Consider the following 22,582-nt stretch of genomic DNA (forward strand, 5'->3'; position numbering starts at 1 on the left):
TGCAAAGCCTCTACAAACACAACTCTCTCTCTCTCTCTCTTCTCTAGACTTTCAAAGATTGCACACTACCTTTTAATATGTTGGTAATTGATTGCAAGACATGTCTAGCAAGGGCACAACTAGGAAGCAATGGGTTGTTTTCAATGAATGTAAGGGTTTCTCTAGATGGGCTTTTGGTTCAAAATGTCGACTATTTGCATGTGTGGTCCCCATTTGAAACATTGATACAAGGTTATGCTAAGTAGGAGCCCCAATAGGAGCTTTTGGTTCAAAATGTGGACTACTACATAGGCTTTTGATTTGAAATGTGGACTATTTGCATGTGTGGTCCCCATTGTAAGCATTGATACAAGGTTATGCTAAGTAGGAGCCCCAACAAGAGCAATCGTAGAAGGTTAAGAAGCATTGGGTTGGTTTTTGGAAAATGCATAGTTAGGAATTTTCTTCTAATGAGGTTTTGGTTCAAGATTTCATCAGGTTGGGCAAAGAGGCAATTATCATATGGTGCAAACTGAGTGGCCCCCTCAAACACAGTCACCTAAGCTTGAATTTTGAAGGGATGTGGCATGTTGTAAAAAGTTCCCATGGGTAATCATTATACATATATGATTCCTTTTTTAGGGATGTGGCTTCTTAGAAGTCATTAATAGCAAGATATGTGCAATAGAGATAGGGCCCTCATCCAAGGAACATTGGGCTATTTTCAAATGCATAGTGGCACCTTTGATGCAATTCCACACACAAATACATCAATCACAAACTCATGCTCATCATTGAAAGCCTTGATTGTACTGTTAATGACATGCTTCTTCTTTTCCAATATGGATCTTGCAAGCCATCTTCTTCAAGATCTTTTCCTTTGTCTTCTTCATCCACAATTCTATTATCCAAAATACACGGCTTGTTGACATTGTTTACATAGAGATCCAAATTGATGAAGTGTTTCTCCATATTGACTAGTGTCAACACAACAAATGTGTCTATTGCCCCTAGTGCAAAATACACGGCTTGTTGACATTGTTTACATAGAGATCCAAATTGATGAAGTGTTTCTCCATATTGACTAGTGTCAACACAACAAATGTGTCCTTGAAGTCTTGAAAGTGACCAAACACTTCACTTTTGTTACGCATGAAGTAGACCCATACTTTCCTTGTATGGTCATCAATGAAAGAGACATAATACCTGCAACCATGTATACTTGCAATATCAGTTGGACCCCAAACATCTGTGTGCACCACCTCAAGTGGCTTTTTACATACATTGCGCTCATGTGGAAAAGAGCCCTTTGACTGTTTTCCAAACTGGCATGCTGCACACACTTTATGCATACCATCCACCTTGAATTTGGGCAAACCTTTTACAATCTGTTTTGATTGCATGCTACGCAATCTCTACTCATTGACATGGCCAATGCGTTTGTGCCAAATGTCAACATCGGCCACAACACCTGTGCCCTCTGCAAATAATGCAGCTTTTACTGCAGGCATGTCTACATTCAGCGTAAACATTCTGCCCACACATTTGCCCTCTGTGATCAGCTTACAGCCATTCTGGAAATATTCTACATAACAGCCATTTGGATTGAAGCGAACCTGCAAACCCTGCTCAACCATTTTTCCAACAGAAACAAGATTCTTTGTAATGTTTGGGACATGAAGTACATCTGCTAAGTACTTTGATTTCCCACTCTTCGTATTTAGAGGTATGTCCCCTACATGAGCAATGGGGTGAGCTGTGTCATCTCCTGTCTGCACATAGCCTGACACATCTGGTTTGCGCATATCTCTAAACCACTCTCCACGAGACGTCATGTGATTAGAGGCACCTGAATCCACATACCAAACATCATCTTGGGTGGAATTCTCTGCAGTCATTGTATTCATTACATGCTGCATAACAAACATGCGCTCGTTTTTTCTGTCATCTGCATCTCTGCTAGTAGATGCATAGTTGCCCTGTTCTCTCTTTCCACTTGCTTTTCCCTTTGGACAGTCACGTGACATGTGACCTCTTTCACCACAAGTCCAACATTCTCTGTTATCTGGAGTATGTTGTTGCCTGCTTGATCCTGCACCACGACCTCTTTGACTCCCCCTGCCTTGAGACTGGTTTCCCCTGCCACCTGTATTGTTTTGATTTGATTGACCTTCCAGAAATTGGCCCCTGCAACCCCTTGGGTCTCGACCACGACCTCTACCTCTACCTCTGTTGGAGTTAGAATAGAAGGCCTGTTCAGAATTATTTCTGCCATGAGAAGAAGATGTGTCAAGGTTCTTCTCCTCAAGAATAAGCATAGAAATCAAATCTTGGAACACGGGGATGTCGTCTCTTGTATTCATGGAAGACCTAAAATGTACATACTCATCTCCTAGACCATCCAAGCATGCACGGACAATGTCATCGTCTTCCACTGAGACTTTAATAGATCCAAGAACCTCAATGATACTCTTGATCTTCAAGGCATAATCATTGATTGAGAGGTTGTTCCTCTTAACCTGATTTAGCTCCGACTTTAGTTGAAGCTTCCTGGCCTTGGTGTTCACCTCGAACACTCTGCCTAAGTTTCTCCATGCAATGGTGGGGGTTTCACCATCCTGTAGATAGCCCATCATGCCATCTGTGATGCTCATAGAAAGCCAATACATCACTTTGCTCTGGCCTTGTTGCCAGTCCCTCAAAGCTTTCCTTTGTTCTGCTGTAGCATTTTCCTCGAGAATCTCTGGTTCCTTTTCATTGTCTCCTTCTACATAGTCCCAATAACCTTTTCCTTTTAGGAAATTTGTTATTCTGAACTTCCATGCAGGGTAGTTATTTTTCTCAAGCTTCTCAGTAACAATCTGACTGAAACCGTCAGACATCTTGAAGCACTAAGACAAAATAGCTGCAATCTGCAAAAACCTGCAAATCTGCTGAACCTGCTATCGTGGTACCTGTAACGCTTTCTACACTCAACGAGTGTCCACAATCAAGCGTACATACAACCACTATACTTGTACAGTAAATCTCTGTATACTGCACTTTGGAGACCTATTCAGAAACTTGTGCGAAAAACCTGTTCAGAAACTTCGGCATCTGGTCGTGGATTGCGAATGAAGGGATTGTGATGCTCTTGCTCTCTTAGCCTCTCTTGCCTGCACCAGGCTCTGATACCATGTAAAGAATGAGGATGCAAGAGAGCTACACAAGACAAGCACAAAGCACACAAAGATGGAAAGCTTCTTCTTCTTCTTCACAGAAAAGAGAGTACAAAATGACTAAGTGCGAAAGCTGAAAAGTAGCACATATGTACATGCGGTCACTAAGTGTGAACTCGCTAGAAGCGTACTAGGCTGGCACTATAAGTGTAGTCCAGCTGTAGAATCACTGGCAGAGATCCTCCGTGTCGGTCACCTAACACGCCAGTGAGTAAATTCCGTAAGCGGCCAAGACCCGTAGTGGATGCCAGCTCAAGGTGTAGAGCTCGACATCTCAACATAATTCACCATGGGAGAGCATATCCATGGATTTTATCTTTGGATTGCCTAAGTCTATCCATGGGAATACGGGAATATGGACGATAGTAGACAGGTTCAGTAAACAAGCTCATTTTATACCTATCAAAAAGACTATCAAAGCCCATCAAATGGCAACCCTCTTCATTTCACAAATTTTCAAATACCATGGCTTGCCAATGTCTATAGTGTCGGATAGAGATCCTAGAATGACCAGTAATTTCTGGAAGGGTCTCTTTGAGAATTTAGGGACAAGGCTAAATTTCTCTTCGGCCTATCATCCACAAACGGATGGCCAAAGTGAAATAGCTAACCTAACAATTCTCGATCTACTAAAAGCCTATGTAACGGAAGTAGATCAAAGATCCCAATGGGAGAAGTACTTACCCTTAGTGGAGTATGCTTACAATAACACTGTACATACTTCCACGGGAAAAGCACCTTTTGAGGTAATTGAGGGAAGATCAAAAAGTCCCTTGCTACTTAAGGTACATGGGAAGATCTTCGCTGTAGATAAGTATAGCCGAGACCTACAAGAATCTTTTCAAAAGATTAAAGATGCTATCTCTATCTCACAGCAAAGGCAAAAGGCTGCTGCTGACAAGCACAGAAGAGCCCAAGCCTTTAAAGAAAACGATTGGGTCTTGTTAAAGTTTCCCAAGGCTCGATTAAGGCACCCGACGGGCAAGAATCCTACGGGCCACCAAAAGTACTATGCTAAACTAGCAAAAAGGTACTATGGTCCCTTCCAGATTCTTAGGCCAATCAATGACATGGCCTATCAACTTAAGTTGCCCAATCATTGGCTCATACACAATGCTTTTCATGTGAGCCTATTAAAGCCTTACAAAGGAGATCCACCTCAAGAACCAACTATTGAAGACCCACCGGAGATTGAGGACCAAGAGGAGGTGCTGCAGCCCGAGTCCATTCTCCGACATGAAGACAAGGTATTAAGAGGCGGTAAGACTATCCAACGATATCTTATTAAGTTTAAGAATTATCCTTTTGAAGATGCTAGATGGATGCAAGGCATACAATTAAAGGATAACCTAAACCTTGTCAATGCTTACAATGCTTCCCAAGAGTAAGCAAATGTACAAAATGTTAAAAATGAACAAAGTTTTTGTCTTATAAGACTCTCTTTTTCTTTATTTGTGCACAAAAATGAAGTAGTATGCATGCTTAGATCAAGTTTGCAGAGACGACGTCTCCCAAACACCAACTAGAGCTTGTCACTCTACTATGGCAGACTGATAGGACTAATGTGCAGACATGCTTGCGGCAGCCTCAGGCTCTCAAGCGCCAAATGGACTAGTCATCCATTATGGAATGATGTCGTAGGGTAACATAGGGATCCTCTACCCGCTAAGAAAAGGACTCATGAATATGCTTTATCTTCTCTACACCATAGTCGAGGAAGACTATGCTTTCAAGAGAGAGGTAATGTCATAATAATCAATATCTAATTCTCCTAAATGATTTTCTCATATTAAACTCATCATTTAATGTGGGGAGGTACCATGGGAGAAAAAGCTAGAATATTGGTTAAGCTAGCAGACTGGCCATAGTAGGGATCCAAAGGAGGGAAAATAGGGATCAAAAGAGGGGGCCATCTACAAAAGAGCCATGTGCAACAATGGGCTAAAAAGACCCTAAGGTTCAGCCCATTAAGACTTCCAAAATGCTAAGGTTCCAAAATTCAAAGGTTGTGTCCAAAGGTCAATCCTAGGGAAAATTGGATGCTTAGTGTGTGTACAAAAGTCTTCTTCAAAGCCTACAAAGGAGGGGGCGAGCCCATTTAGTAGGGGATGAGAGAGAAAGCCACACACACACACACACAGGCTCCCTTTTCACAAAGGGAATTAGGGACACATGTCAGCTCCCTAGGCCAGATGCCCACAAGGTGTGCCCAATTCCTATTGGAAGACCCTTGAAGTGGACCAATGAGAATTAAGCTAGAGTAAATCTAGTTTAATTAATTTAAAAACATTTAATAAAAGAAACCAATGAGAATTAAGTCTCCTAGAAGACTATTGGGCAGTCTCCCAAGGGGTCCAATGAGCATTCAGGAGCCCAATGGCTTCCCTGATTCCTATTGGCCAGGAGGCAAAGGGGTCCAGTGAGAGTTTAGTTTAATTATTTAATTACCTAAAGCTCTCACAAAAGGGGAAAGGGGGACACATGTCAGAAGACTATCACTTATGCTGCTTAACACCCATTGGCTTGACTTGGGGAGGTCCAATGAGGCAAAATCCAGACCAATTTAGCAGGAAGGGCTCGCCCAAGAGAGAGAGGGGGCTGATTTTTGCTGGACATTGACACACACACACTCACACTTGACCATGTGTGAAGAAAGAATACTCTATCTCCTCCCAAGCTTTAATGGAGAGCTCATCACCTACTCCAAGCTTGTGAGATAGAAGCCTACATCAACACTCTCTTGGCATGTGGATGTAAATCCAACCAAGAGCCATGCTTCAATGCATGCTCATCTTCTCTACCAAGCTAATTACTAAGCTAAGCTATGCTAATATGAGTGATTATGTGAGGAGATGTACATCTTTCTCATAAGATACTCCTTCTTCCTCTCAATCTACTCTCATACCCTACTAGCTCTCACCATCTTCGAAGGTGTGTGAGGTCTTGGGTCTGAGAACGGGGATAATTCAAGTTGTGTTTGATTAAGTGTTTTGCTTAGTGCATGAAGCTTCCATCTTCATTGCACTAGCTAGTCTTGAAGGAACACAAAGAATTGTATTGTACAATGTCTCTCTTGATGGGAGAAACCATAATACAAAGCCTTTTGGAGGGGGGACCGGCTCCATGAAAATCCGGTCCTCAACTATTGTCAATAGCTTAATTTCTCTCTCTTTTGAAAGTATTGTTGATGCTATCTGTAACATTTAATGGCCTAAAATCTTATGTGTAGCGAAAATTAGCATGAACATAGTGGGCATTTCATTAGAATAGATTCCTAATGAGAATTACAAGAGTGCTTGGGTGGAGAGAGCAACAAAAAGCATAACACCTAGTTAGATAGCATCGACAATACTTTCAAAAGAGAGAGAGAGCAATTAAACTATTGACAACAGTTGAGGACCGGATTTGCATGGAGCCGGTCCCCCCTCCAAAAGGCTTTGTATTATGGTTTCTCCCATCAAGAGAGACATTGTACAATACAATTCTTTGTGTTCCTTCAAGACTAGCTAGTGTAATGAAGATGGAAGCTTCATACACCAAGCAAAACACTTAATCAAACACAACTTAAATTATCCCCGTTCTCAGACCCAAGACCTCACACACCTTCGAAGATGGTGAGAGCTAGCAGGGTATGAGAGTAGATTGAGAAGAAAAAGAAGTATCTTACGAGAAAGATGTACATCTCCTCACATAATCACTCATATTAGCATAGCTTAGCTTAGTAATTAGCTTGGTAGAGAAGATGAGCATGCATTGAAGCTTGGCTCTTGGTTGGATTTGCATCCACATGCCAAGAGAGTGTTGATGTAGGCTTCTATCTCACAAGCTTGGAGTAGGTGATGAGCTCTCCATTAAAGCTTGGGAGGAGATAGAGTATTCTTCCTTCACACATGGTCAAGTGTGAGTGTGTGTGTGTCAATGCCAAGCAAAAATCAGCCCCTCTCTCTCTTGGGCGAGCCCTAGCTGCTAATTAGGTCTGGCTTTTGCCTCATTGGACCTCCCCAGGTCAAGCCAATAGGAATTAAGCAGCATAAGTGATAGCCTTCTGACATGTGTCCCCCTTTCCCCTTTTGTGAGAGCTTTAGGTAATTAAATAATTAAACTAAACTCTCATTGGACCCCTTTGCCTCCTGGCCAATAGGAATCAGGCAAGCCATGGGGCTCCTGAAAGCTCATTGGACCCCTTGGGAGACTGCCCAATAGTCTTCTAGGAGACTTAATTCTCATTGGTTTCTTTTTTTAAATGTTTTTAACTTAATTAAACTACATTTACTCTAGCTTAATTCTCATTGGTCCACTTCAAGGGTCTTCCAATAGGAACTGGGCACACCTTGTGGGCATCTGGCCTAGGGAGCTGACATGTGTCCCTCATTCCCTTTGTGTAAAGGGAGCCTGTGTGTGTGTGTGTGGCTTTCTCTCTCATCCCCTAGCTTTGGGGCTCGCCCCCTCCCATGTAGGGATGTGCAAAGACTTTTAGGGCACACACAAAGCATCCAATTTTCCCTAGGGTTGACCTTTGGACACAACCTTTGAATTTTGGAACCTTAGCATTTTGGAAGTCTTAATGGGCTGAACCTTAGGGTCTTTTTGGCCCATTGTTTCACATGGCTCTTTTGCAGATGGCCCCCCTTTGGATCCCTATTTTCCCTCCTTTGGATCCCTACTGTGGCCGGTCTGCTAGCTTAACCAATATTCTAGCTTTTTCTCCCTTGGCACTTCCCCACATTAAATGATCAGTTTAATATGAGAAAATCATTTAGGAGAATTAGATATTGATTATTATGACATTACCTCTCTCTTGAAATCATAGTCGTCCTCGACTATGGTGTAGAGAAGATAAAGCATATGCATGAGTCCTTTTCTTAGCGGGTAGAGGATCCCTATGTTACCCTACGACATCATTCCATAATGGATGACTAGTCCATTTGGCGCTTGAGAGCCTGAGGCTGCCGCAAGCATGTCTGCACATTAGTCCTATCAGTCTTCCATAGTAGAGTGACAAGTTCTACTTGGTGTTCAGGAGACGTCGTCTCCGCAAACTTGATCTAAGCATGCATACTACTTCATTTTTGTGCACAAATAAAGAAAAAGAGAGTCTTATAAGACAAAAATTTTTGTTCATTTTTAACATTTTGTACATTTGCTTACTCTTGGGAAGCATTGTAAGCATTGACAAGGTTTAGGTTATCCTTTAATTGTATGCCTTGCATCCATCTAGCATCTTCAAAAGGATAATTCTTAAACTTAATAAGATATCGTCGGATAGTCTTACCGCCTCTTAATACCTTGTCTTCATGTCGGAGAATGGACTCGGGCTGCAGCACCTCCTCGTGGTCCTCGATCTCCGGTGGGTCTTCAATAGTTGGTTCTTGAGGTGGCTCTCCTTTGTAAGGCTTTAAGAGGCTCACATGAAAAGCATTGTGTATGAGCCAATGATTGGGCAACTTAAGTTGATAGGCCATCTCATTGATTGGCCTAAGAATCTGGAAGGGACCATAGTACCTTTTTGCTAGTTTAGCATAGTACTTTTGGTGGCCCGTAGGATTCTTGCCCGTCGTGTGCCTTAATCGAGCCTTGGGAAACTTTAACAAGACCCAATCGTTTTCTTTAAAGGCTTGGGCTCTTTTGTGCTTGTCAGCAGCAGCCTTTTGCCTTTGCTGTGAGATAGAGATAGCATCCTTAATCTTTTGGAAAGATTCTTGTAGGTCTCGGCTATACTCATCTGCAGCGAAGATCTTCCCATGTACCTTAAGTAGCAAGGGACTTTTTGATCTTCCCTCAATTACCTCGAAAGGTGCTTTTCCTGTGGAAGTATGTACAGTGTTATTGTAAGCATACTCTACTAAGGGTAAGTACTTCTCCCATTGGGATCTTTGATCTACTTCCGTTACATAGGCTTTTAGTAGATCGAGAATGGTTAGGTTAGCTATTTCACTTTGGCCATCAGTTTGTGGATGATAGGCCGAAGAGAAGTTTAGCCTTGTTCCTAAATTCTCAAAGAGACCCTTCCAGAAATTACTGGTCATTCTAGGATCTCTATCCGACACTATGGACATTGGCAAGCCATGGTGCTTGAAAATTTGTGAAATGAAGAGGGTTGCCATTTGATGGGCTTTGATAGTCTTTTTGACAGGTATAAAATGAGCTTGTTTACTGAACCTGTCTACTATCGTCCATATTCCCGTATTCCCATGGATAGACTTAGGCAATCCAAAGATAAAATCCATGGATATGCTCTCCCAAGGTGAATTAGGGATTGGCAAGGGTTGAAGCAATCCAAGTTGCTTCCCTCTATCAAATTTTGTCTTTTGACATACCACACATTTGGAAACATACTCGTGTATGTTCACTCTCATGGTAGGCCAATAGAAATATGTTTCAATTCCCTTTAGGGTAGACTGAATCCCTCTATGCCCCGCATATGGGGGAGCATGAGATTCATACATTACTTTCTCACGTAGTGAGTTAGTAACGCATAGTCTATTGCCATAGAGAAGATAACCATCTTGTAAAGTAAATGGTTCTTCTTTCTTCCCTAAAGCAAGGGCTGAAATCACATCTCTAAAATCGGGATCAATAGCATACTCATCTATCATTGAAGATAGATCATTGTGAGTTGCTATGGAAACCGCATTCACTCTCGGTCGTCTTGAGAGTGCATCGGCTACTTGATTATGCTTGCCAGCAATGTGAGCAATATGAAAATGAAATTGCGAAAGGAAATTTGCCCACCTCATTTGTTTGTCGGAGAGCTTGGTCTGCGTCATGAAGTACTTAAGACTTTGGTGATCCGTTCGCAGAATGAAAGGAGTCCCCAATAAATAGTGCTTCCATGAGTCTAAGGCATGTAGAACTGCAAGGAGTTCTTTTTCGTATATGCCTAGAGCTTGCTCAACAGGGTCGAGCCTTCGACTCTCATAGCCTATGGCGTGCCCTTCTTGGAGTAAAACAGCCCCAAGGCAATCACCACAAGCATCACATTGGACCTCAAATGGTTTTGAGAGATCCGGTAGTGTAAGCACAGGTTGAGAGATAAGCTTTTCTTTAAGCTTTTCGAAAGCATTGTTCTCCTTAGCAGACCACGTATACCTAACATTTTTCTTTGTTAGGTCATGTAATGGTCCCGCAATTTGTGAGAACTTTTCTATGAAGCGTCTATAGTATGCACACATACCTATAAAGCTTCTTAGTTCATGAAGATTCCTTGGTTTAGGCCATCCTTTTATTACCTCTAACTTGGATGGATCCATTTGGATTCCATCTTGAGAGATAATGTGACCTAAATATTGAATCTCTTGCAAGAAAAATTCACTTTTCTTTCGATTAACATAAAGTTTATTCTCTCTTAAAACTTGAAATATTACCTGGAGGTGTTGCTTGTGTTCCTCCAATGAATTAGAGTAGATGATAATATCATCAAAGAACACTCCAGTGAAGGTTCGATGAGGCCTGAACAGCTTCTCCATCAAGCGGTTGAATGTGGCTGGTGCATTGGTCAAGCCAAAAGGCATGACAATGTATTCGTAAAGACCAAATGTAGTACGAAATGCGGTCTTTACAATGTCTTGATCAACTATCCTTATTTGATGATAGCCACTTTTTAGGTCAATCCTACTGAAGTAGGTCGATCCTTGTAGCTTATCAAATAGGTCTTCTACCCGTGGAACGGGAAACCTATTCTTGATAGTGATCCTATTTAGTGCTCTATAGTCGACACACATACGATATGTGCCGTCTTTCTTTTGCACTAATAGCACAGGTGAGCAAAATGGAGATGAGCTAGGCCTAACCATGCCCTTCTCAACTAACTCATGCACTTGCCGCATAATCTCCTCTTGTTGAGCTTGAGAAACTCTATAAGGAGGTTTGTTAGGCGGTGAACTTCCTGGAAGAAGTTCAATTGCATGGTCGTCATTACCTCGTTTAGGAGGTAGCTCACAAGGGATGTCGTCAATAAAAACATCTTGAAACCCCTTGAGAAAATTGGATAACTCTAATTCCTTTTGGTTGCTTTTATTTTCTTTTGCTAAAGCATTAGGTTCATTTTGAGAATCTTTAACAAAAATCATGTACACAGAAATAGAGCTCTTTATTGACTTGTTGAAAGCTAGTGTATGTACAATGGGGATGGTGTTACCCATCTCCTTAGCATCTATATACATGTCCTTTTCCCTGAACTTAAAGGAGATTCTCCTTTCAGGAAATTTAACATCGGCAGCCAGGCGGTCAAACCATGGTGCCCCTAGGATTACATCCTCATGCTTGAGAGGAGAGATAAAGAAGTCCTCTTTGTCCACATAGCCTTGGACATGAAGCCTCAATTTCCCGATTAAGGGAGTGACTGAAGCTTCTTGCCCCTTGAAGGCACTGTCTGCGGGTAGGATATCTCCCATCTCGTAGGATTGTATGCCTAGCTTGGTGGCTAACTCCATAGATATGAAATTGTGAGTAGAACCAGGGTCAAAGAGAATAAAAGCATCATGTTCTCTTACCTTTCCCCAAGCATGGCATAGAGGAGATCCTTTGTGGTGAGTTTGATGAATCTCCTCCTCTTGGATTTCAACCAAAGAAGCTCTAGGAGGATCTTGGCGGTTGTTCTTTTGGGGACAAGCGCGGTACGCATGCCCTTGTTCGCCGCACTTGAAACACCGGTTATCTTTACGATAACGCTCAAGCTCTTCAGGAGAGAGTTTATTCTTTCCTTTGTAAACTCCCTTCTCTTTAGCTTTGTTGGAATTGCCCTTAGGAGACTTTTGGACATTGTCCTTCCCCTTAGGCTCATTGGAACCCTTGTTTTCCGGGGGCTTATTATTTCTTTTACCCCCCGTTTGGAAATTGATTCGCGAGGCCACCATAGTATGGTGTATTACCGCCGATATGGTACGTGGCCTTTGGGAGTTGACATACTCCGCCATTTCTTCGGTTAAGCCCGCACAAAATTGTTGCTTTTGCTCTCCAAAATCCAACTTTTTGAAGACAGTGGCTTTGAGTTGTAAGTCCCAAAACTTGTCTACATATTTGTGGATGGATTCATTGGGAGAGAGCTTTAAGCTTCGCCATTCGGTGAGTACTTTGTCTTTGGCATCGGTGGCCAAAAACTGCTTCATAATGGAAGCTCTTAAAGCCTTCCATGTTCGTGGAGCTTCACCGTTGGCTCGTAGGCTAGACCACCATTGTCTGGCGGACTTTTGAAAGTGCATAGCTACATGGCGTAGCTTAGAGGACTCCGTGAAGCCCTCATCTCCAAACGCCGCATCGAATTGCTGGATAAAGGCCAAAACTTTGTCCGTAGCACCGAAGGTGCCATCATAGGTAAGGAAAGAGATGCTCTTCCCTCCCTCTTTGAATTTCTTCAGCGTGGACGACCTCTTCCATGCGGCATAGGATTTCCTATGGCCTCTTCTTTTTGATGGTTCAAAAGTTGCACCATCACTTTCTTCAGAAGATGAAGAATTTGAAGAAGGTGGAGAAGAGGGTGACCTCTTTCTTGCCTTTTTCTTGTCTTGATCTTTGTCGTCTTCACCATAGCTTTCATAAGAGGAAGAGGATGAAGAAGATGGAGAAGAGGGTGTCCTCTTTCTCGCCTTTTTCTTCTCTTGCTTTTTATCATCCCTCTTTGAATTATGGCGTGGAGAAGAGTGTGATGGTCTTCTCCGCTTTGGTGGTGATGGAGAGCGTTTAGCCCGCCGTCTTCTTGGAGCCATCTCCGCCGAGGTGGCGGGAGACTCGCTTCTTTCTCGTTCCTTCAGTGGAGGCTCTTGAGTTCTCCTTTGGGAAGGAGATGCATCATCAAGAAGTAAGTTCTTGAGCCCTTCATATGGATTCTCTTCTTCTTCCCGAATCGGAGAGAGACCTCTTTTGGTAGTCTCACAAGGAGGCTTCCTAGGTGTTCTCTCGTCATGGTGATGAGCTTGGAGAATCCCGTGAGCACGGAGTTGCCGTTGCACTTCACTTTGGAGAGATGGATTGCCCATGGCTTGTTGAAGCCTAGAAACAAGATAGTTAACAAGCATTGAAGCATCATTAGTAGCTTGCTCATGAGCAAAATCAAAGTTATCAACATTAATTTCACTCTCTTTACTATTGTCAGCCATTCTAACAACTTTTAGGTGTAAACTTTTTAGGTGTACTTTGGCACTTCAAGCCCTAGTTGCTACTCCTCTTTACCCCTTTAGAAAAAGCACTCAAGCTACTGTACCCGCGGCTCGAATACCATTAATTGCAAGGAATAGAAGAGAGGGTCTTTCGACACCAAGACAGCACCGGCTCCTGTCAAGCTTCTAATAGCTCAATAGTGGTTAAGCCGTAGGCAAGCCCCGTAGGACTCCACTATTAAGACCATAGCTCTCGACGGTGATGCCCCGTTAACTGCACAAAGGCAGGCGCACTGCAAGGCTGAAAAATCCCTATTCTACTTACTCACAGGCAATTAATAATACCAACCATTTGTAGCTAGCTTGAGGACCTCCCTTCTTGAGCAAGAAAAGAGAAACCTTGAGCTCTGATACCAATGTAACATTTAATGGCCTAAAATCTTATGTGTAGCGGAAATTAGCATGAACATAGTGGGCATTTCATTAGAATAGATTCCTAATGAGAATTACAAGAGTGCTTGGGTGGAGAGAGCAACAAAAAGCATAACACCTAGTTAGATAGCATCGACAATACTTTCAAAGAGAGAGAGAGCAATTAAACTATTGACAACAGTTGAGGACCGGATTTGCATGGAGCCGGTCCCCCCTCCAAAAGGCTTTGTATTATGGTTTCTCCCATCAAGAGAGACATTGTACAATACAATTCTTTGTGTTCCTTCAAGACTAGCTAGTGTAATGAAGATGGAAGCTTCATACACCAAGCAAAACACTTAATCAAACACAACTTAAATTATCCCCGTTCTCAGACCCAAGACCTCACACACCTTCGAAGATGGTGAGAGCTAGCAGGGTATGAGAGTAGATTGAGAAGAAAAAGAAGTATCTTACGAGAAAGATGTACATCTCCTCACATAATCACTCATATTAGCATAGCTTAGCTTAGTAATTAGCTTGGTAGAGAAGATGAGCATGCATTGAAGCTTGGCTCTTGGTTGGATTTGCATCCACATGCCAAGAGAGTGTTGATGTAGGCTTCTATCTCACAAGCTTGGAGTAGGTGATGAGCTCTCCATTAAAGCTTGGGAGGAGATAGAGTATTCTTCCTTCACACATGGTCAAGTGTGAGTGTGTGTGTGTCAATGCCAAGCAAAAATCAGCCCTCTCTCTCTCTCTTGGGCGATCCCTAGCTGCTAATTAGGTCTGGCTTTTGCCTCATTGGACCTCCCCAGGTCAAGCCAATAGGAATTAAGCAGCATAAGTGATAGCCTTCTGACATGTGTCCCCCTTTCCCCTTTTGTGAGAGCTTTAGGTAATTAAATAATTAAACTAAACTCTCATTGGACCCCTTTGCCTCCTGGCCAATAGGAATCAGGCAAGCCATGGGGCTCCTGAAAGCTCATTGGACCCCTTGGGAGACTGCCCAATAGTCTTCTAGGAGACTTAATTCTCATTGGTTTCTTTTTTTAAATGTTTTTAACTTAATTAAACTACATTTACTCTAGCTTAATTCTCATTGGTCCACTTCAAGGGTCTTCCAATAGGAACTGGGCACACCTTGTGGGCATCTGGCCTAGGGAGCTGACATGTGTCCCTCATTCCCTTTGTGTAAAGGGAGCCTGTGTGTGTGTGTGTGGCTTTCTCTCTCATCCCCTAGCTTTGGGGCTCGCCCCCTCCCATGTAGGGATGTGCAAAGACTTTTAGGGCACACACAAAGCATCCAATTTTCCCTAGGGTTGACCTTTGGACACAACCTTTGAATTTTGGAACCTTAGCATCCTATTTTCCCTCCTTTGGATCCCTACTGTGGCCGGTCTGCTAGCTTAACCAATATTCTAGCTTTTTCTCCCTTGGCACTTCCCCACATTAAATGATCAGTTTAATATGAGAAAATCATTTAGGAGAATTAGATATTGATTATTATGACACTATCTAACTAGGTGTTATGCTTTTTGTTGCTCTCTCCACCCAAGCACTCTTGTAATTCTCATTAGGAATCTATTCTAATGAAATGCCCACTATGTTCATGCTAATTTCCGCTACACACAAGTTATTAGGCCATTAAATGTTACAATTTCAATAGCAGTTTCTTTGCGGACATATGCGTTGACAAATGCATGTTTTCTTTAGGAGATCAGTGCTAGTGAGCTCTTTTGAGAGCAAATACCCCCGTAAGGATCACTTTTACTACATGCAACAGTTCTTCGTGCATGTTTGAGCAAAGGTACCCATGTATATTGAGTTGCAAACACTACCCATTGTACTTTGTGTGGAGCCATTTTTTGGCTATTTTGGCAATTTTCATGGCCGTTTCTGAGACTCTGATCGGAAGAGCCTTTTTTGAGATTGTCGCTAGTTGTTTTGTCTTTGCTTTAGCCTTTGGAGGGTGAATAGTGTGAGGTTTTTTTTTAGATAGGGTATTCTTGATTGTTGAGATACCTTCAGTGATACAGGTAGCTAGAGTTCCCCTCTTACGATACCCTCACCATAGGATATGTATCTGGACGGTTTCTTATGCTTTTGACACAAAGTTGGCAGTCACATGGCAATGACAGTGTCAATTTTTTAATGCCCAGTTAGTGCAGTTGGTACGTTCTATGCATATTTTTTTTAGTTGAGTTTTAACTCCTCATACAAAGGAGACTCTGTCGGAATTTTCCCGCGAGTCATGAGTTTCATTGTTCGTGCTTTTGAGCCTATTTTGGTTGAGGTTTTGCTCTCGGTTCAAATGTTATTGTGCCCAAATTTCTACAGCTTCTCACCATAGTTGTGCACCTCTCAAACCCTCTTGTCAGTGATGGCTTCTTCTTCAAAAAAGAAGGAATGATTCATCCACAAGTTTGATGGTAGCAACTCACCTTGTGGAAAGAGCACATGAAGGATGTTTTGACTAACAAAGGTCTATGAGAACCGTTGAAAGAGCGTGTAGAGGGTGATGGCTATAGGAAAGCTCAGTGGGAGCTTTTGGATGCAAAAGTCATGGCTACAATACATCTACATCTAGCCGAGTCAGTGTTCTTCACTATCATAGGGAAGACGACATCCAAGTCTTTATGGGATAGCTTATGTTCAGCATGGGAGAGCAAAAGTGCATCCAACAAAGTTTTTTCATAAAAAAGCTTATGAAGCTCAACATGAAAGAAGGTAGCATAGCTTTTGGATACTTACATGAGTTCAACTCCTTGTTTAGTCAGTTGACATCTCAAGGGTTTAGTGAGTTTGACAATGAACTCAAGTTTTTTTTCCTGTTAAGCTCTCTACCCAGTTTATGGACATATTTTGCACAGCCATTAGCAATTCATCTTTGAATGGAAATTTAGTGTTCAATGATGTCACAAATCTGTTGCTCACTAAGGAGATTAGACATCGATCCCTTGACGTGAGTGAGCATGGTGATGTGTATGTGGCTAGTGGCAATCGTGACAAGCAAAGGTAGCTGGTCATAGCCGCAAATTGTTCTCAAGATCGCAGGCAAGGTCGTAGCAAGAGTCGCGGCAAAGACATGAGAAATTGTGAGTTTTACTACTACCATAAAAAGGGACACTTGAAGAAAGATTGCCACACAATGCAGCGTGACAAGGGCAAAGAGAAAGCAAAGTTTGGAGAACCTAAAAGCAATGTGAAAATTGAAAAGCTTAATGTGGTTGAGTCTCCAGCCATTGAGAGAGTTTATGACGCTCCAAATAATGTGTTAATTTTCACATCGTATTTGAGTCCTGGTGCATTATTAGCTCTTGACAAGTGTTATGTGCAAAATTGGATTGTGGACTCAGGTGCTAGCTTTCATGTGACTCCTCACAAGGAGTGGTTTTCTACATACACTACCATGCATGGAACAATGAAGCTAGGCAATTCTTATGAGCTTGATATGTGCGGTGTGGATAGCTGCAAGTTTTCTATGCATAATGGCACTAAGTTTATGTTGCACAATGTCAAACATGTACCCAAATTGACAAAGATTTGATGTCAGTTGGACAGCTGGATGATTTGGGTTACACTACCATATTTGCTCATGGTTCTTCGATTATTACGAAGGGAAATCTAGTCATTCTTAAGGCCAAAAATCTGACTCATTGTACTCACTTTATGTCTCTTCCATGAAAGAAAATTCCCTTTGTGTAGCTGAGCTCTCGTCTACAGAGTTGTGGCATAGCCGGCTAGGACATACGAGTCAAAAGGGAATGAAAGTCTTGCACAGTTTTGGTTATATCCATGTGTTAGATTACTCTAATTTCTCTTTATGTGAGCATTGCATCTATGGTTGCATCTATGGAAAACATACTAGGTTTGACGTTAGCGCCTTTGGACAAGGAGTTAGGGAGTCCTCTAGATCTCGTTCATAGCGACTTGTGTGGACCTATGCCATTCAAGTATCTAGGGGGAGCATTATACTTCCTGAGATTCATAGATGACTCTACTAGAAAGGTGTGGGTTTATCTCTTGAAGAAAAAGAGTGATGTCTTTAGTGTCTTTCAAAATTTCTTAGCATTGGTAGAGAACCAATTGGGTAGAAAGCTTAAAGCTTTGCGTAGTGACAATTGAGGCAAGTACATCTCCTCCGATTTCAAAGACTTTTGTAGTAAACAAGGCATTAGAAGATAATTTACCACTCCTTACACACCCACCCAAAACGGTGTGGCTGAGAGAATGAATAGAACCATTTAGGAACAGGTCACTTATATGTTGTCTACGGCCAACTTACCTCAAGAATTTTGGGGAGAATCTGTTACGACGGCTGCTTACTTGATCAATTGATCACCTAGTACACCACTAAAGTACAAGGTTCCATAGGAGATGTGGATTGGCAAAGAGTCCAATTATGATAGGTTACGTGTATTTGGGTGTGAGGCATTCTCACATGTGCCAAAAGCACTTAGACAAAAGCTCGACCCCAAATCACACAAGTGCATCTTCATTGGATATGTTGTAGATGGAGAGATCGGATATTGTCTCTTGCGCCTATAATCAAAGAAGGTTATACGCAGCTCATAGGTAATATTCAATGATTTTAAGATGCATAGAAATCTAGTGAAAGACATTGAGTATTGTAGAGTACGGTTTGAGGATGTTTTCTCATCGCACCAGTTACACAGAATGTTGGACGTGCTAGTGATGCACCTTCCACTAGTACACACACACATGTTGCTCTAGAGAGAGAGAGAGAGAAATCTAGCAGCTAAGCACTTTGAAGATCTACTCGTACATCTCATGCACGTGAGCGTTTTGAGCCAGGATTGGACTACTTGTTAGTCAGTGATTGCGATGGACCCACTTGCTACAAAAAGTCCATTAAAAGCGTGAAGTGGGAGGAGGCTATGCAGTTTGAGTATAACTTGATCTTGGCAAATGAAACTTGGGAATTGATAGAGTTACCTACAGGTAAATAGGCATTGCCATGCAAATAGGTCTATAAGAAGCAGTACACGTCAAATGATCTCCAGCCTAAGTATAAGGCAAGATTGGCTGCAAAAGGGTTCAAGCAAACAAAAGGCAGGGATTTTGATAAAATCTTTTCTCCAATGGTCAAGATGATTACATTGCCTCTTATGCTTGGTCTATTAGTCATCAAGGACATGGAATTGGTTCAAATGGATGTGAAGACAATGTTTCTTCATGGGGATCTTGAAGACGATGTCTACATGAAATATCCAGAAGGTTTTGCAATAAAGCCTGAGAAGCCAACACAAGTAGAACTACTGTGTAGACTCAATAAACTTTGTATGGATTAAATCAAGGATCAAGGAAATGGTACATCAAGTTTGATAAGTACATTCAGTCCCAAGGTTACATACGGAGCCAAGAGGATCACTGCTTGTACACAAAGAGGTTGAATGATGGTTCCCTCATCATTCTGATTTTGTACGTGGATGATATGCTCAGAGCCGGGAAATCAAAAGATGATATTTCTCTTCTCAAGGATACCTTAAGCAAGCAGTTTTCTATGAAAGATTTGCGCGATGCACATCACTTTCTTTGTATGCATATCAAGAGAGATCGCAAACGTGGAACACTTGAACTTTCACAGGAAGAGTATATTCACAAGGTCTTGCAACGTTTTAACATGCAAGGGGGGAAACCATTTCGTCTTCCACCATTGAGGCCACTCCCACTACATATGCAATGTCTGGCCGTGTGCTAGCCATGACGAACATGAGATGGAATTGCACTTCGTCTTCCACCATTGAGGCAGAGTACGTTGCAATTTCTAGTTCTAGTAAGGAAGTTGTGTGGTTATCTCGTCTAGTGGGAGACCTTGGTATACACCGGACTCCAGGTGCTACATTGTGATAGTCATAGTCGAAACACATAGAGGTCAAGTATCATGTGGTACGTGATATTTTGGCTAGAAAACAGATTGAGTTAGTCAAAGTTCACACATATGAAAACCCAGTGGATTCTCTAACAAAGATCTTAGCCTCAAAGCGGTTTGCACATTGCATAGAGATGATGGGCATAGGGTGAAGCTACACTCACGCTTCATGTTTGTACAGTTGTACATAATAGCCCCTATATTCTGTAGCCACTTAGGCCACATTGGCCTTCAAGTGGAAAATTGTAAGGTTTCAGGCCCCATGGTCGGGCGCCTACCTATTACATTCTTGCTTATATAGAGAATAAGGAGAGTGAGAAGGGTTCTTCTCACAAGCTCCACCACATCCTATGTATTCTCTTCATCCCCTTCCCCTTCTCTTCTTCCCTCTCTTGCACTCCGCATTTGTATCTACAAGCTGGAAAAGTGGCATGGATAATTTCTTGGGGGGGGGAGGGGGGGGTCACTATGTACACATTGTGTATATCATGTGCATTCAAGGACTATTTTTTAAACTCCTTATCTGTGAATTTTTACGAATAAAATATACCCTTTTTGTCATGAAAACTAATATTTAATACTTCCAAATGATTTTCTCATGTTAAATTGATCATTTAATATGGGGAAGTACCAGGGGAGTGAAAGCTAGAATATTGGTAAGGCTACCAGACTAGTCTCTATCAGGGATCCAAAGGAGGGAGCTAGGGATCCAAAGGGGGATAGTCTGCAAAAGAGCAATGTGCCAGACTAGTCTCTATTAGGGATCCAAAGGGGGATAGAATGCAAAAGAGCAATGTGCATCAATGGGGCTTAAAAGACCTAAGGTTCAGCTCCATTAAGACTTCCATAGGCTAAGGTTCCAAAAATTAACTCATTTGTCCAAAGGCCAAAATAGGAGAAATATTGGATGGTCATGGGAAGACTCAAAAATCTTCCCACATCCCTAGGAAGGAGGGGGCATGCCCTTATTATAGGGGATGAGAGAGACACACACACGCGCGCGCGCGTGTGCACTCTAAGGCTTCCCCTTTACACAAAGGGAATACTGGACACATGTCAGGTTCCTAGGCTAGTTGCCCCCAACCTCCCCTCAAATCCTATTTGATGGCCATAGAGGTGGACCAATGAGAATTAGGCTAGAGTAAAATTAGTCTAATCAATTTAAAAATGCTTGATAAAAGAACCAATAGAAATTAATCTCCCTAGAAGAATATTGGACAGTCTACCAAGGGGCCCAATGAGCATTCAGGAGCCCAATGGCTTGCCTAATTCCTATTGGCCAGAAGACTAAGAGGTCCAATGAGAGTTTAATTGAATTAATTAATTACCTAAATCTCTCACAAAAGGGGAAAGGGGGATAAATGCCACAAGGCTAGAAGTTATGCTTCTAATTTGTGATTGGCTAAGCTTTACAGGGGCCAATGGGATGCCAGCATTGGCAAATAGCAAGAGGGGTCGACCAAGACGAGAGAGAAGGCTGCATTTTACTCTAACTCATTGCTACACACACACACAAATCATGTGTGCAAGAAGAACTCCATCTCCTTCTCCAAGCATTGATAAGTAGAGGCCTACACCAACAACTCTTGGCTATGGAATGCAAATTGAACCAAGAGCCAAGCTTCAGTGGCATGCTCATCTTCGCTACCATGTTAATTACTAAGCTAATCTATGCTATTAGAGTAATTATGTGAGGAGAATACTTGTTTCTTGTAAGATACATCTTCTTCCTCTCAATCTATCCTCATTCCCTGCTAGCTCTCACCATTTTTGAAGGTGTGTGAGGTCTTGGGACTGAGGCAAGGGACACTAGGTGTGTTTTTCAAGCATAATTTGGTGCATGAAGCTTCCATCTTCATTGCACCAACAAGTTTTGTCAAGGAACACAAGAATCGTATTGTACAAAAGCCTCCTTTGATGGGAGAAGCTATAATACAAAGACTTTATGGAGGGGGAACCGGCCCCATGTAAATCCGGTCCTCAACTGTTTTCAATTGTTCTATTTCTCTCTCTTTTCAAACATTTTCAATGCCAAATTAGCTAAGTGTAAATTTCTATGTTTCTTTCTCAAATTAATTACTCTATCTGTGCGCATTAGGAACTTGTTCTTAATAAAATGCTCACTATGTTATCAATTTCCGCTACACACAAGTTACTAGTGCATTAAATGTTACATTGGTACTAGAGCTATTGGTTTCTCTTTTCTTGCTCAAGAAGAGAGTTCCTCAAGCTTGCTACAAATGGTTGTATTATTAATTGCAAAAGAGTAAGTAGAGTAGGGATTTTTCATCCTTGAAGCACGCCTGCTTTATGCAGTTAACATGGACACTGTTGAGAGCTATTGTCTTAATAATGGACACCTACGGGGCTTGACTATGGCTTAACCATTACTGAGCTATTAGAAGCTTGATAGGAACTGATGTTGTCTTGGCTCCGTTGAACCCTCTCTTCTATTTCTTGAAATTAAGAATATTTGAACCAAGGGTATAGATGCTTGAGTGCTTATCTTTGAAGGTAAAGAGGAGTAGAAACTAGGGATTAAAGTCCCAAAATACAAGTAAAATTTACACCTAAAATTTGCTAGTATGGCTAACAAGGGAAAAGAGATTGAAATGAATGTTTATAGCTTTGATTTTGCTAATGAAAGAGCAACTATGATGTTGTAAACTATCTTGTTTCTAGGCTTCAACAAGCCTTGGCAGCCATCCCTCCAAGGTGAAGTGCTATAGCGATTGTGCACCCATGGTATTCTCCAAACTCCCCACAAAGAAGAGAGAGTACCTAAGAAAGCTCCTGGTGAGACTTCCAAAAGAGGACTCTCTCCGATAATGGAAGAAGAGGAGGATCCGTACGAAGGGCTTAAAAATCTACAACTATGTCCTTCCCAAAGGAGAGCCCAAGTTTCAACGGTAGAGCCCCCATCATAAGAACAAGAAAGAAGTGAGTCTCCTACCACCTCGGCGGAGATGGCTCCACAAAGACGA

This window comes from Adiantum capillus-veneris, chromosome 9 (genome assembly GCF_014529385.1).
Source record: "Adiantum capillus-veneris isolate H3 chromosome 9, ASM1452938v2, whole genome shotgun sequence".
NCBI classification, from domain to species: Eukaryota; Viridiplantae; Streptophyta; class Polypodiopsida; order Polypodiales; family Pteridaceae; genus Adiantum; species Adiantum capillus-veneris.